This window comes from Macaca thibetana, chromosome 13, assembly GCF_024542745.1.
Source record: "Macaca thibetana thibetana isolate TM-01 chromosome 13, ASM2454274v1, whole genome shotgun sequence".
NCBI lineage: Eukaryota > Metazoa > Chordata > Mammalia > Primates > Cercopithecidae > Macaca > Macaca thibetana.
This window is the reverse complement of record NC_065590.1, coordinates 86,385,660-86,399,749: the sequence shown is the minus strand read 5'-3', so window position 1 is coordinate 86,399,749 and position 14,090 is coordinate 86,385,660. Positions and strand designations below refer to the sequence as shown.

The 14,090-nt window shown below is 39.4% G+C and overlaps 1 protein-coding gene across 1 annotated transcript in view; it reads right to left on the bottom strand.

Moving 5' to 3' along the window:
• HS1BP3 (HCLS1 binding protein 3) overlaps positions 1-14,090 on the bottom strand; it is a 642,583-nt gene that overhangs the window by 267,558 nt on the left and 360,935 nt on the right. The gene's annotated exons all lie outside the window — the stretch shown is intronic.

Genomic DNA, 14,090 nt, shown 5'->3' with positions numbered 1-14,090 from the left:
CCGCTCAATGTCACAAAACTTCCTCAAGTGCATGTGCTTGGGGAATCCTGTTGCCTCTCTTCACTCATGACCTGTTAAATAGGTTTAGATCTCAGAGAAACCCTCAGAGTGTTTCTTCCCCCCCCCCCCCACCTTTTTAAGTGGAGACAGAAATTCACTATGTTGTCAGGGTTTGTCTTGAACTTGGCTCAAGCGATCCTCCCACCTCAGCCTCCCAAAATGCTGGGATTGCAACACCCGGCCATCATTATTTCTTTATTCTTGAAGGAAATGCAAATTAGAGGCTAGATATTCTCCAAAGACATAGCTCATTGTTCTTAGCATCTTCATGTAATTTCTATTCATTTTAAATATCTTGCTTGTATTTTTTATTCTTTTGCCACTTCTTCCTTCTGATCTTGCATTTCTATACCGTTCATATAGAAGTCTATTCTTCTCATTCCTAAGTCAGTTTTTCCCTTAAGAAATCAATTTCTATTCCTTTTTGGGATATCAGAATGACATTCATCTACTTCCAGGATGGGACTAGGGTCTCTTCTCCAGCTTCCCCAGCCTTGTCCACTTCTCCTCTCACAGCATAAGTAAGAGCTCCCAGGAGATCAAGAGCTTCTCTGAAAACATGGTGTCCTGGCCCTTGGGTTTTGCCTGGATCCTTCCTCTAGGAAAGATGAGCACAAACTGGGTTAGAAGGGCAAGGATCTGTGCAACAACAGACTTGATTTCCTCTCTTTTCATTTCTGCAGACTTGGTGATTTCAATCCATCCTCTTAAGTACAGACAATGGGAATACCCAACTCCTAAGATAACCAGGGATTGCGGCTGTCCTAGGAGCCATCCTGGAGGAGCACGTAAAAGAGAATTGCAGAATGAAGTAAAGCTGGAAGAACATATACTTTCTAACCAGGGCTCTCTGGGTTGGAATCCAGATTCTAAGAGACACTCATCACAGCCTCTGGAAATTTAGAGTTGAAAGTGGTCTTTAAACGCCTTCTGGAGATCGTTATGAAGTCCAAGGAATGTTGCCTATGAGCAGTGTCAAGGCCTTTATCCTGTCTGAGTTCCCAATCCACCACTCTACCACCACATACCCCCAGTTCTCTTCCTGCTGTCATCTGAATGTTTGTGTCTCCTCAGTATTCCTATGTTGAAACCTAGCTTCCAAGGTAATTGCTTTAGGAGATGGGGACTTTGGGAGGTGATTAGGTCATATGCACAAAGCTCTCATGAATGGGATCGGTACCTTTAGGAAAGAGACCTCAGAGAGCTTAGGTAACCCCTGCCATTTTCTGAGAACACAGCAAGAAGGCACCATCTGTGAACCAGAAAATGGAACCTCACCAGACGCTGAATCTGTCAGCACCTTGATCTTGGACTTCAGCTTCCAGAACTGTAAGAAATAAATTTTTGTTGCTTATAAGCTGCCCAGTTTACAGTATTTTATTATAGCAGCCCAATGGGATGAAGACACTGCCTATCAGAGAACTGAAACTCATTTATAGTGTGAACACCATTTCTAATAGAGTAAAATTTTACTCAGAATAAAATCCTTCAGAGGCCTTGTGTTTTAAGCAGGTGCATGTGAGAATTTGATAAATGTGTTTTCTCAAAGAAATGAATGTTTCCAACAGGGAATTATTCCACAAAAAGAGACTTTCAGCACAGCAGGCCTTGTTAGGGTGAGGTGGGTTTGGAGTAGAGTGTCTTTGTTGTCTTGGACTTCCAGCTTCAGAACTCCAGCCACGAAGTGCATCAGTTCTGCCAGAAGCCCCAGGGATACCGCCATAATTCCAAAGAGAAATGCGGGGAGTAGGGTGGGGGCATATAGTGTTCATTTTTCTAGGGGCTTATTTCTGCTGCTCAAACCCAGACCATGATGATGGGTTTTGCTTTTTGATTTCTTCCCCCTTTGCACCTCTCTTAGGCTAGCACAAATGCCTGTAGCCTGCAAATGATGGTGAGGTTCACCTTAAGCCAGGCCCGGCCCACTTCCCAACACTAGCCCCTATTTCCTCCATTGGTGCAGGGCCCTTATCCTTCCCTTTTCTCTTGCCTCTTGGGTTTTCTTGTCCCTCAGAGTCTTGCCTGAGGTCTGGGATTTGAGCAACGTTGACGCTGAGCAGCAGAGTTTAGGATCCCATGGCTGCAGTCCTGAGAAGCTATGAGAGGCTTCTCCAACCACCTGCCTGTCAGTCTTTCCAATCCTCTGCCATCTGCATCCCAGAAGCATCTTCTCCACTGTGGGTGGCAAACCACACAGGGTGCCTGAAGGTAGTCAAGTGGGCCTGAGGAAGCCCTCAGACCTCAGCTGGTTTTAATCCTATAAAACTGAAACTTAATATACGAGGCAGGCTAGATAAAAATGCTTTTATGCTGCATCTATGTTCTGTGTTGGACTCCACATCCCATGGGGTTGAATTCAACTACAGTGATAATGGTGATGATAACAGTAATAATAGCAATCATGAGAACCATGTGATGATAAAAGAGGAAAAGCAGAAATCAAAAGGAGAATCCTGACACTGGTCTTGCCCAGCCTGATGTGTGTATATTGTCTTTGTTGATTAAACAGGAAGCCCAAGTTATGGGGCCCAGTGACTGCAAGCCTCCTGGTCTCAGCAGCTCTGCTGGATGTGCTGCCAAGGTTGCTCCTGCGATTGTCCTCACACCTGTGTCTGGTGGCCCAGAGCTTAGCCTGGGAGTCCAGTCTGAATTTTGTTGATGACTCTAGCTAAGTCAGCCTGGAGGCTCCTGGAGACACTGGCCTAACGGGTGGAGGAACATTTGTCCAGGTTTTCTGCGGAGGAGACTCTGGCAGCTGGAATCAGGACAATTAATTCACAGCTGAGAGCAAGTGACCAAGAAAAGATAGAAAGACTCATCAGAAAAGACTCACCAGAAGAAGCATTTCCTCATTGCCCTTTGCTACTTGATAAACTCAGTACAAAAAAGTCAGGGCCTTTTACATATTGGTGAGTGATCACCTTATCCAGCCCCACAGTGGTGGTTTCAGCCTTGTCTGCCCCACCAACCCCCTTACTGCTGCCACAGCCCACTAAGATCAGAAGCCCAGCCTTCCTTCTCCCCTCTCCTCCACGCCTCAGTGTCTGCATCTCTCCTGCTCCACATCCTCCCCGCTTCCCCTTTGATTTTGGAAGATGACGCAAATACAGTTCCTTTCTAAGATCAGTCACTCTACTTTGTCTTTGGTTCATTTTCCCCATTTCCCTCTTTTGGACCATCAAGTCCTCTGTCATGTGTGTTTAGCAACTCCCCCTGCCTTGGCCTATGAACTTGCTCAAGTTGCTCCCTCCCTAAAGCAAAATAGAAATTTATGACCACATCGCTTCCATCTTCTTTCTTTCTAGCTCTCTTCTTTCCCTATGTCCCATCAGTCTCTCTCTGTCTCTCTTTTGACCACTTTCTAGTCTTGTGTGTGTGTGTGTGGTTAAATGTATATAGCATGAAATTTACTATTTTAACCATTTTAGGTGTACATTTCAGCAGCATTAAGAAAATTCCATTGTTGTGCAACCATCACCCCTGCCATTCACTCTCTGTGTTATTCCCTGCAACCAGGCTGCCACCTCCACCACTTCACTAGAACTGCTCTTGTGGAGCTCATCAGCAGCCTCCCAATTTCTCAAGGATTCAGGTCTTGCTTAACTGACCTTTTTGTGGCATCTGACACTTGGTGCCGCTGCTCTCTTGTGGAGAGACTGCCTTGTCACCCTTCACTCCTTTAATTCCCCCGCAACCATCTGGCCACATCCACTATCCACTGTGGGATCCTTTTCCTCTGCCTTAGATATCACAGTTCCTTGGGAATCTACCTGCATATCCCTGTTCTTCAGTCCACCTGCCAATTATCCCCTGGGGATTTGGCCAGGCCTCTGTAGGAAAGGGTATAACAAGACACCCATGTCCTGAGAGTGAATGTCCTGAGCTAGAGGCCTATTGCAGTTGAGAGGAACTCCAGAAAACATTATGCAACCAGCTTCCCCTCTAAGGAGCGTCTCAAGTATTTGTATCCAACAGCTACAGGTAAATGAAGTGTCTGTTGGTAGAGGACTTTAGCAAGTTGGAAGATTTGGTGACTGACAGCACAGATTAGGGATAAATTAATTTTGAAGTTCTTATGAAGCAAAGAAGGAATACCCAACCAACTATGGGCAAAACAGATGGCCTCCCCCATATGTGGGAAAATATATTGTTATCCCATCTTTGCACCATCCTCAAAATGTTCACTCCTATAAGCTGGAAGAGCCTTGGTCTTCTAGCTGTCAGCCTCGTAATTTATTATATTAGAAAACAAGGTGTGGGGTGAGGGGAGACACTGTGTTCAGGGAAATTCAGTGTGAAAGTGAGGGCTTTCACCACCTGATATGATTTGGCTGTGTCCCCTCCCAAATTTCATCTTGAATCGTAATCCCCATGATATGGTTTGACTGTGTCCCCATCCAAGTCTCATCTTGAATTCCCACATGTTGTGAGAGCGACCGGTGGGAGGTTGAGTCATGGAGGCAGGTCTTTCCCATGCTGTTTTTGTGGCAGTGAATAAATCTCACGAGATCTTATGGCTTTATAGGCAGAGTTTCCCTGCATAAGCTCTCTCTCTCTGCCTGCTACCATCCATGTATGATGTGACTTGCTCCTCCTTGCCTTCAACGTGATTGTGAGGCCTCCCCAGTCACTTGGAACTGTAAGCCCATTAAACCTCTTCCTTTTGTAAATTGCCCAGTCTTGGGTATGTCTTTACCAGCATGTGAAAACAGACTAATACACCACACAATCCCCACGTGTCATGGCAGGGACCTGGTGGGAGGTAATTGAATGATGGGGGCGGTTTTCCCAAGCTGGTCTCATGATAATGACTTCTCATGAGATCTAACGGTTTTATAAGCATCTGGCATTTCCTTTGCTTGCACTTATTCTCCCTCCTGCTGCCCTGTGAAGAGGTGCCTTCTGCCATGATTGTAATTTTCCTGAGACCTCCCTAGCCATGCAGAACTATGAGTCAATTAAACCTCTTTTCTTTTTTTTTTTTTTGAGACGGAGTCTTGCTCTGTGCCCCAGGCTGGAGTGCAGTGGCGCGATCTCGGCTCACTGCAAGCTCCGCCCCCCCGGGTTCAAGCCATTCTCCTGCCTCAGCCTCCCGAGTAGCTGGGACTACAGGCGCCCGCCACCTCGCCCGGCTAATTTTCTTGTATTTTTAGTAGAGACGGGGTTTCACCGTGTTAGCCAGGATGGTCTCGATCTCCTGACCTCGTGATCCGCCCGTCTTGGCCTCCCAAAGTGCTGGGATTACAGGCTTGAGCCACCGCGCCCGGCCAAACCTCTTTTCTTTATAACTTACCCATTCTTGATATTTCTTCATAGCAGCATGAGAATGGACTAACATACCACCCTGAAGGGGAAAGAAAAGAGGCCTAAGGACAGGCATGGGCAAGCATAGGTGCTGGTGAAAGGCCCCTAGAGACCCACTTGCTTCTTTTCTTAATTGAACAATAAGTGAGATTAACACAGCCGTATAGTAACTGAGAATACACAGGCCCTGTCTCACACTGAGTGCTCAGAGATCTTTCTAGAATGAGATGGGCCTGGGGAATGAGATGGACTCTCCTGGGGTCGACTGACTCAGGGTCTGGTACTTACAGATCAAGCAACAGCCACCCAATGCCAGAGCATTGTAGCTACAAGCAGCCAACCCTGGTGGTAACTCTCAGCCTCTTAGGGAAACTTGAGGGTTTAATATAGTTAATTATAAACTAGTGTATGGTCAGGTTCCACAAAGAATAGGAAAATCAAAACTCTGAAAACGGTTAATGATCGTCACAAGAGAACACCCTTTAAATTATCTCTCTCAGCAATTCCTACCCATTTTTTAAGACACAGCTTAAGTGCTTTGACCTCTGTGAGGTCTTCCCATCCCTGGCAGACTGAATTTCACAGCCCTTCCTCTGTGCTCCCTGTGTCTGACCTTTGGTCAAATAATATTTCTGTTTCATCTACTGGACTGCACACTCCCTGAGGGCAGCACACCTATTTCTGATGTTTATCGTCATGCCTGTCATACAGAAAGCCCTTAGGAAATTTTGGATAAATTAATCCATGAGTGATGGATGAATGAATGAATGGATGGATGAATAAATGAAGATTTGAAGTAACTGGTTCTCAGAGCCGGATTAGGAAGTCACTTTCTAATAATGGAAACACATTGCTCTGTGTGTGTGTGTGTGTGTGTGTGTGTGTGTGTGACGCCTTAGAGGCTTAGGAGCATCAGACGGGTGCCAACCAGGAGACATATAGGGGATTGTGTAGTTGAGACCTCCCAGAATAAGCACACATTATTTCACCAGATGTTCTCTGTGAAATATCAAGATAAAATATTGGGCACTCCATGGTGAGAGTCTTTCCGATGAACGGGCTCAGAAACACCTAACAATTGAGCTGGACGGGGTGACTTGTGCTTATTTCTTCCCCAAATAGACTGATGGCCTTAAGGAGAACATCTCTGGTAAAAGCATCCTTATAACCCACTGAACACTACAAAACATTGAGAAGTGAAGTATAAGTCTTTGTCAATGATGTGGCCAATATAAGTTCATTTGTCCTGGTGAAGACCATTAGCCTGTCTGAGGCTGGGCCCAGAATTGCCCCTGTAATATCCCCATAGTGCCAGAGGGTCAGAGTGTTGGCCTATGGATTTGAACAAACCCTAGGCCTTTCCATTATTAAATTTGTTTTATACTTAAAAAAATAAAACCCTTTCTCATAACCCTTTCAGTGACAGGGGAGTTGGACACTTTTCTGTATAAAAGAAGGAGGCCCCAGCAGAGAAAAGAAAGCATTCATGTTCTGCATGTGTTGGGGAAGAAGGAGAAACACATTGGTGGAGAAAAAGGCAAAGTGTCCACTGAAGTGAATTCCTATCATCCTGACTCTGAGGGTTGAAGGTTTGTCCCAGAGCAGTAGAAAGAAATAGATTCTGGATCTCTCAAGCCTGGTGGGCCGCTTAGCACCCTGAGTTGGCAGATCTAGGGCTGGGACATCATCAACACTTTTGTATTATTTTATTAGGTTGCTGACAAACACATGGAAACAATTCACAGTTGGGCACTGATTACATTTTCCTTCAAAGGCATGCCAGGCCCTGTGTCTCCTGTGAAAAATTATCTTAATTCTTCATTGACATTTAATTCACCCACATACTTTCCAAAATTTCTTAATCACGCTTTTCAGGTTTTTTTCCCGCCAACTTTTATTTCAAATTTATGGCAGTACATTTGCAGATTTGTTACATGGGAATATTGTGTGACATTGAGGTTTGGAGTATGGATCCTGTCACCCAGGTAGTGAGCATAGTACCCAATAGGTAGTTTTTAAACCCAGCCCCTCTCCACTATCCTCAAGTAGTCTACAATGTGTATTGTTCTCATATTTATGTCCATATGTGCTCAATGTTTAGTTCCCACTTATAAGTGAGAACATGCAATTTTGGTTTTCTGTTCTTGCATTAATTTGCTTAGGATTATGGCCTCCAGCTTCAACCATGTTGCTGCAAAGGACATTTCGTTCTTTTTCATGGCTGTGTAGTATTCCATGGTGTATACGTATCACATTTTCTTTATCTACCCTGCCACTAATGGGCACCTGAGTTGACTCATATGGAACAACAACAACAAAAAAGCCCAAATAGCCAAAGTAATTCTAAGCAAGAAAAACAAAGCCAGAGGCATCACATTAGTCAACTTCAAACTATAGTATATAGCCACAGTAACCAAAACAGCATGATACTGTTATAAAAATAGATACATAGACCAATGGAATGGATAGAAAACTCAGAAATAAAGCTGCACACCTACAACTATTTCATCTTTGACAAGATCGATAAAAGCAATGGAAAAAGGACTCCTTATTCAATAAATGGTGCTGGGATCATTGGCTAGCCATATGCAGAAAATTGAAGCTGGATCCCTATCTTTCACAATCTACAAAAACTAGCTCAAAATGCTTTAACGATTTAAATGTAATAAGGAAACTAAAAATCCTAGAAGAAAAACTAGGAAGTACTCTTCTTTACATCAGCCCTTGGCAAATAATTTATTGCTAAGTCCTCAAAAGCAACTGCCACAAAAACAAAAATTGACAAGTTGGACCTAACTAAAGAACTTCTGCACAGCAAAAGAAACCATCAACAGAGTAAACAGACAACATACAGGATGGGAGAAAATATTTGAAAACCTGTCCTAGGACAAGTTAAAACCAGTTGTTTCTGTTTTAAAAGTTGTCGGAACATGTAGTCCAAGCTATCAACATCTTGCAACAGAGCTATGGCAATGAACTTAAGTGGTCTTCCTGTTTTTACTCTCTCTCTCCTGGTGTCTATTTGCACACATAGCCAGAGTGATTCTGTTAAAACCTAAGATAGGTCTTGTCAACTCTGCACAAAATCCTCTAATGTACTCATTTAACGAACATTTGTTGGCTATTTTGTGCTAGGCATTATTCCAAGTGCTGTTTTAATGGGGGAAGGTAGACAATAAAGAAAAGAAGTACTAAACTATATAGGAGATATAAATACATACAATATATTATGTATGGCAAGGGGAGGACACATTGAAAGGTGAAATTAGATCAGGTAGAAAGGAAGCCAGAAGGGTATCTAAGGATGGTGATTCCAGAAGAGGAAAGAGCAAGCGAAAAGGCCATAAAGTATAGTATGTCTTTTTTTTTTTTTTGAGATATAATTGACATGTTATAAAGTCTACAAATTAGTGGTTTCTAGTATATTCACAAAGTCACCGCTACCTAATTTCAGTATATTTTCTTCATTCCAAAAAAACCCTGTATCCGCATCATTCATACTAGTCAAAAAGCAGAAATGATCCACGTGTCCATCAACTAATGAATAGATAAAATGTGGTATGTTCATACAATAGAATGTTATTTGGCAATAAGAAGAAAGGAAGTACTGATACATGCTACAACATGGATGAACATTGAAGATATTACACTGAGTTAAAGAAGCCAGTCAGAAAGGACCACATATTGTATGATTTTATTTATATAAAATGTCCAGAAGAGGTAAATCCATAAAGACAGAACATAGACTAGTGGTTACCTAGGACTATAAAGGAAGGGGAATTGGGTGGTGATGGCTAAAGGGTGTAGTGTTTCTTTTTGGAATATTAAGATGCTCTAAAATTGATCATAGTGATGGATGCACAACTCTGAAATATATACTAAAAACCATTGAATTGTACACTTTGGGTGAATTGTATAAAATGTGAATGATTATATCTTTTTTTTTTTTTTTTTTTTTTTTTTTTAGACAGAGCCTCATTTGGTCACTCAGGCTGGAGTGCAGTGGCTAGATCTTGGCTCACTGCAACCTCTGCCTCCTGAATTCAAGCAATTCTCATGCCTCAGCCTCCTGTGTAGCTGGAATTACAGGTACACGCTACCACACCAAGCTAATTTTTGTATTTTTAGTAGAGACGTGGTTTCACCATGTTGACCAGGCTGGTGTGGAACTCCTGACCTCAGAGGATCTGCCCGCCAGAGCCTCCCAAAGTGCTGGGATTACAGATGTGACCCATCCCAGGCCTTATTATTGATTATTCTCTCAATAAAGATATATCTTTATATCTAAAAAAATATATAATCATTATTATCTCAATAAAGATATTTTTTAAATATTTAAAAAATGTTTTAATAAAAGAAACTCCATGCCATTGTCAGTCACTCTCCATTCTCTCACCTTCTCCCAGTCCCTGGCAACCACTAATGTACTTTCAAAAACAAATATTTTAACTTTGATAAAGTCCAATTTACTTTTATTTTCTTTGGTTTCTTCTGCATTAGGTATCATATCTAAGAAACCACTGACTAATCCAAGGTCATGAAGATTTATACCTGTATTTCCTTTGAAGAGTTTTAGAGTTTTTACTCTTAAATTTAGGTCTTTAATACATTTTGAGCTAATTTTCGTAAATGTGTGAAGCAGAGATATGAATTCATTCTTTTATATGTGGATATCCACTTGACCAAATACCATTTGTTGAAAAGATTGTCAAGCATTCTTGTCTTAAATTAATTACTAGTAGAATATATGAGCTTATTTCTGGATTCTTCATTCTATTTGATTTTTCTATATATATATCCTAATGTCAATTCTACATAGTCGTGATTACTATAGCTTGGTAGTAGGTTTTGATATAGTGAATTGTGAGTCCTCTAACTTTGCTCTTATTTTCCAAAGATTGTGCTGGTTATTCTGAGTCCCTTGCATTTCCATATGAATTTTGGAATCTGTTTGTCAATTTCTGCAAAAAATTCAGCTGGAGTTTTGACAGAGATTGCTTTGCATCTGTAGATCAATTTAGGGAGTACAGCTGCCTTAACAATATCAAATCTTCCTTCTAGGAACACAGGATATCTTCTCAATTATTTAGGTCTTTAATTTCTTTTAATGATATTTTCAGTGTGCAAATCCTGCACATCTTTGTTATTTTATTCTTTTTGATGCTTTAAAAATGGAATTGTTTTCTTAATTTACTTTTGGATTGTTCATTGGTACTGTAGAAATACACTTGATTTTTGGTATGTGTATTTTATATTTTGTGTATTGATTTTATATCTTTCAACCTTTTGAACCTGTTATTAGTTCTGATAGTTCATGTGTGTGCATATGTATGTGTGTGTGTATTATTATATTCAGTACCATCTACAAATATAAATGTTTTCTCTCCTTTTTTTCAAATATGGATGCTTTTTATTTCATTTTCTTTCCTAATAGTCCTGGTGTGAGGTACAATGCTGAATATAAGTGATAAGCAAGGGCATCCTTTTCTCATTCCTGATCTTCAGGGGAAAGTTTTTATTCTTTCATCATTAAGTATAAAGTTAGCTTTAGGTTTCTTTTCTCTTTTTTTTTTGTGGATGTACTTTAACAGGTTGAAAAAGTTTATGTGTATTCTTAGTTTGTTGAGTTTTTTTTTATTATTATGAAAGGGCTTTAGATTTTGTCAAATGAGATGATTATGCATTTTTGTCCTTTACTATATTAACATGGTGTATTGTACTGTTGAATTTTCATATGTTGAACCAATGTTTCATTCCTGGGATAAAACTCACTTGGTCTTTTTTACATGTTACTAGATTTGGTCTTCTAGAATTTTGTTGAGGATATTTGAATCTATATTCATGAGAGATTTTTGTCTGTAGTTTTCTTGTGATGTCTGTGGTTGGTATTAGAGAAATACTGACCTCATAGAAGGAGTTGGGAAGCTCTTCTTCCTCTTCCGTGTTTTGAAAAAACTTGTGAAGGATTGGCATTAACTCTTCTTTAAATGTTTGGTAGAACTCAACACTGAAGACATCTGATTCTGGGGTTTTCTTTGAGGAAAGTGCCTTGATTACCTATTCAAACTATTTTTCATAGGACTGTCAGATTTTCTATTTTTTTCTTGAGATTTCAGTAGTTTGTGTCTTTCTATGAATTTTTCTATTTTATCTAGGTTATCTAATTTGCTGTGATACAGTTGTTTATAATATTCCCCTATATTTCCTTTTATTTCCATAAAGCATTTCATCCGTGAATTTAGTAATTGAGTCTTCTGCCTTTGTTTTTATTGGTCAGACTTTTTTGTTGTGTTGTGTTTATATTTTCACACATCTCAAAGTATTTTATAATTTCCTTTGTAATTTCTAATTTGTTTTGTTGGTTATTTAGGAGTGTGTTTAATTTTCACATATGTGTGAACTCACTACATTTTCTCTTTCATTGGTTATAATTTCATTCCATATAGTGAAAAAATACTTTTTATTATTTTAATCATTTAAAAATGATTGAGACTTGTTTTGTGGTTTAATATATGATCTATCTTTAAGTATATTCCGTGAGCACTTGAGAAGAACATATTCTGCTGTTAAGTGAAGTCCTCTATAGATACCTGTTAAATCTAGTTGGTTAATAGTGCTGTTCAGGTCTTATCAGTCGTGTATATTTTTGATGTTTTGATATGCTATCTAGTTGCTCTTTTCATTATTAAAAGTGGGATGTGGGAGTCTCAAAATATTATTTTTAAATGGTTTATTTACCTCTTTATTTCTGTCAGTTTTTGCTTCATGTCTTATGGGGCTTCATTGTTAGATTTTATTAACGTTGTCTGTTTATCATTGTAAATATTCTTACTTGTCTTTATTAACATTTTTTTTTGCCTTAAACTCTCTGGTCTCATACTCTAGTTACCTTTGGCATTTCAAAAATTCTTTAATTTTCAACCTATTTTCATTTTTGAATCCAAAGTGTAACTCTTGATAGGACTAGTATTGAATCTATAAATCACTTTGGGCAGTGTGGTCATCTTAAAGATACTGATTCTTCCAATCTATAAAGATAGGATGTTTTTCCATTTATTTGCATCATCTTTGATTTCTTTCAGCAGTGTTTTGTAGTTCTTCTTGTAGAGATCATTCACTTCCTTGATTAGCTGTATCTCTACATATTTTATTTTCTTTGTGGCTTTTGTAAATGGAACTGTGTTCTTGCTTGACTCTCAGCTTGGACATTATTGATGTATAGAAATGCTACTGATTTTTGAACATTGATTTTATATCCTGAAAGCTTTCTAAAATTATTTATCAATTCTAGTCACGCTACTCAACTTCAAATTTTACTATAAGGCTACAGTAACCAAAACAGCATGGTAAACAGACACACAGATGAATGGAATAGAATACAGAACCTAGAAACAAAGCTGCTCATCTACAATCATCCTATCTTTGACAAGGCTGACAAAAACAAGCAATGGGGAAAGGACTCCCTATTCAATAAATGGTGCTGGGATAAATGGGTAGCCATAGGCAGAAGAATGAAACTATATGTTTACCTTTCATCATATTAAAATTTTAACTCAAAATCTGTTAAAGATTTACATGAAATACTTCAAACTATAAATATTCTAGAAGGAAACCTAGGAAATAGCCTTCTTGACATTGGCCTTGGCAAATAATTTTTGGCTAAGTCTTCAAAAGCAGCTGCAACATAAAAATGGACAAATGGAATCTAATTAAACTAAAGAGTTTTTGCACAGTAAAAGAAACCATCAACAGAGCAAACAGACAACCTACAGAATAGGAGCAAATATTCACTAATTATGCATCCAACAAAGATTTAATATCCATAATCTGTAAGGAACATAAATGAACAAGCATGAAACAGACACTTCACAAAAGACATACAAACAGCTAACAAACATGAACAAATACTCCTCATCACTAATCATCAGAGAAATGCAAATCAAAACCACAATGAGATACCATCTGATACTAGTCAGAATGGCTATTACTGAAAAGGCAAAAAACAACAGATGCTGGTGAAGCTGCAGAGAAAAGGGAATACTTATATACTGTTAATGGGAATGTAAATTAGTTTAGCCACTGTGGAAAGCAGTTTGGAGACTCCTCAAAGAACTTACAACAGAATTACCATTCAACTCAGCAATCCCATTACTGAATATATACCTAAAGGAAAATAGATCATTATACCAAAAACACACATGCACTTGTACATTCATTGCTGTGCTATTCGCAACAGCAAAGACATGGAATCAACCTAGGTGCCCATCAGTAGTGGATTGGAGAAGAAAAATGTGGTACATATACACTATGAAATACTAGGCAGCCATAAAAAAGAATGAAATCATGTCCTTTGCAGCAGCATGGATGCAGCGGGAGGCCATAATCCTAAGCGAATTAATGCAGGAACAGAAAGCTATCACGTGTTTTTACTTCTAAGTGGAAGCTGAATATTGAGTACACATGGATATAAACATAGGAACAATAGATACTGAAGAATATTAGAGGAATGAGTGGATTGAAAAACTAACTATTTGGTACTATGCTCCCTACCTGGGTGCAATATACCCATGTAACAAACCTGTACAGGTACTCTCTGTATCTAAAATAAAAGATGGCTTAAAAAAAAAAAAAAAGGTGTAACTCTTATAGAGAGCATATATTTGGGTCCTTTTAAAAAATCTGACATCCTTTGCCTTTGGAATGTTTAATATATTTACATCTAATAT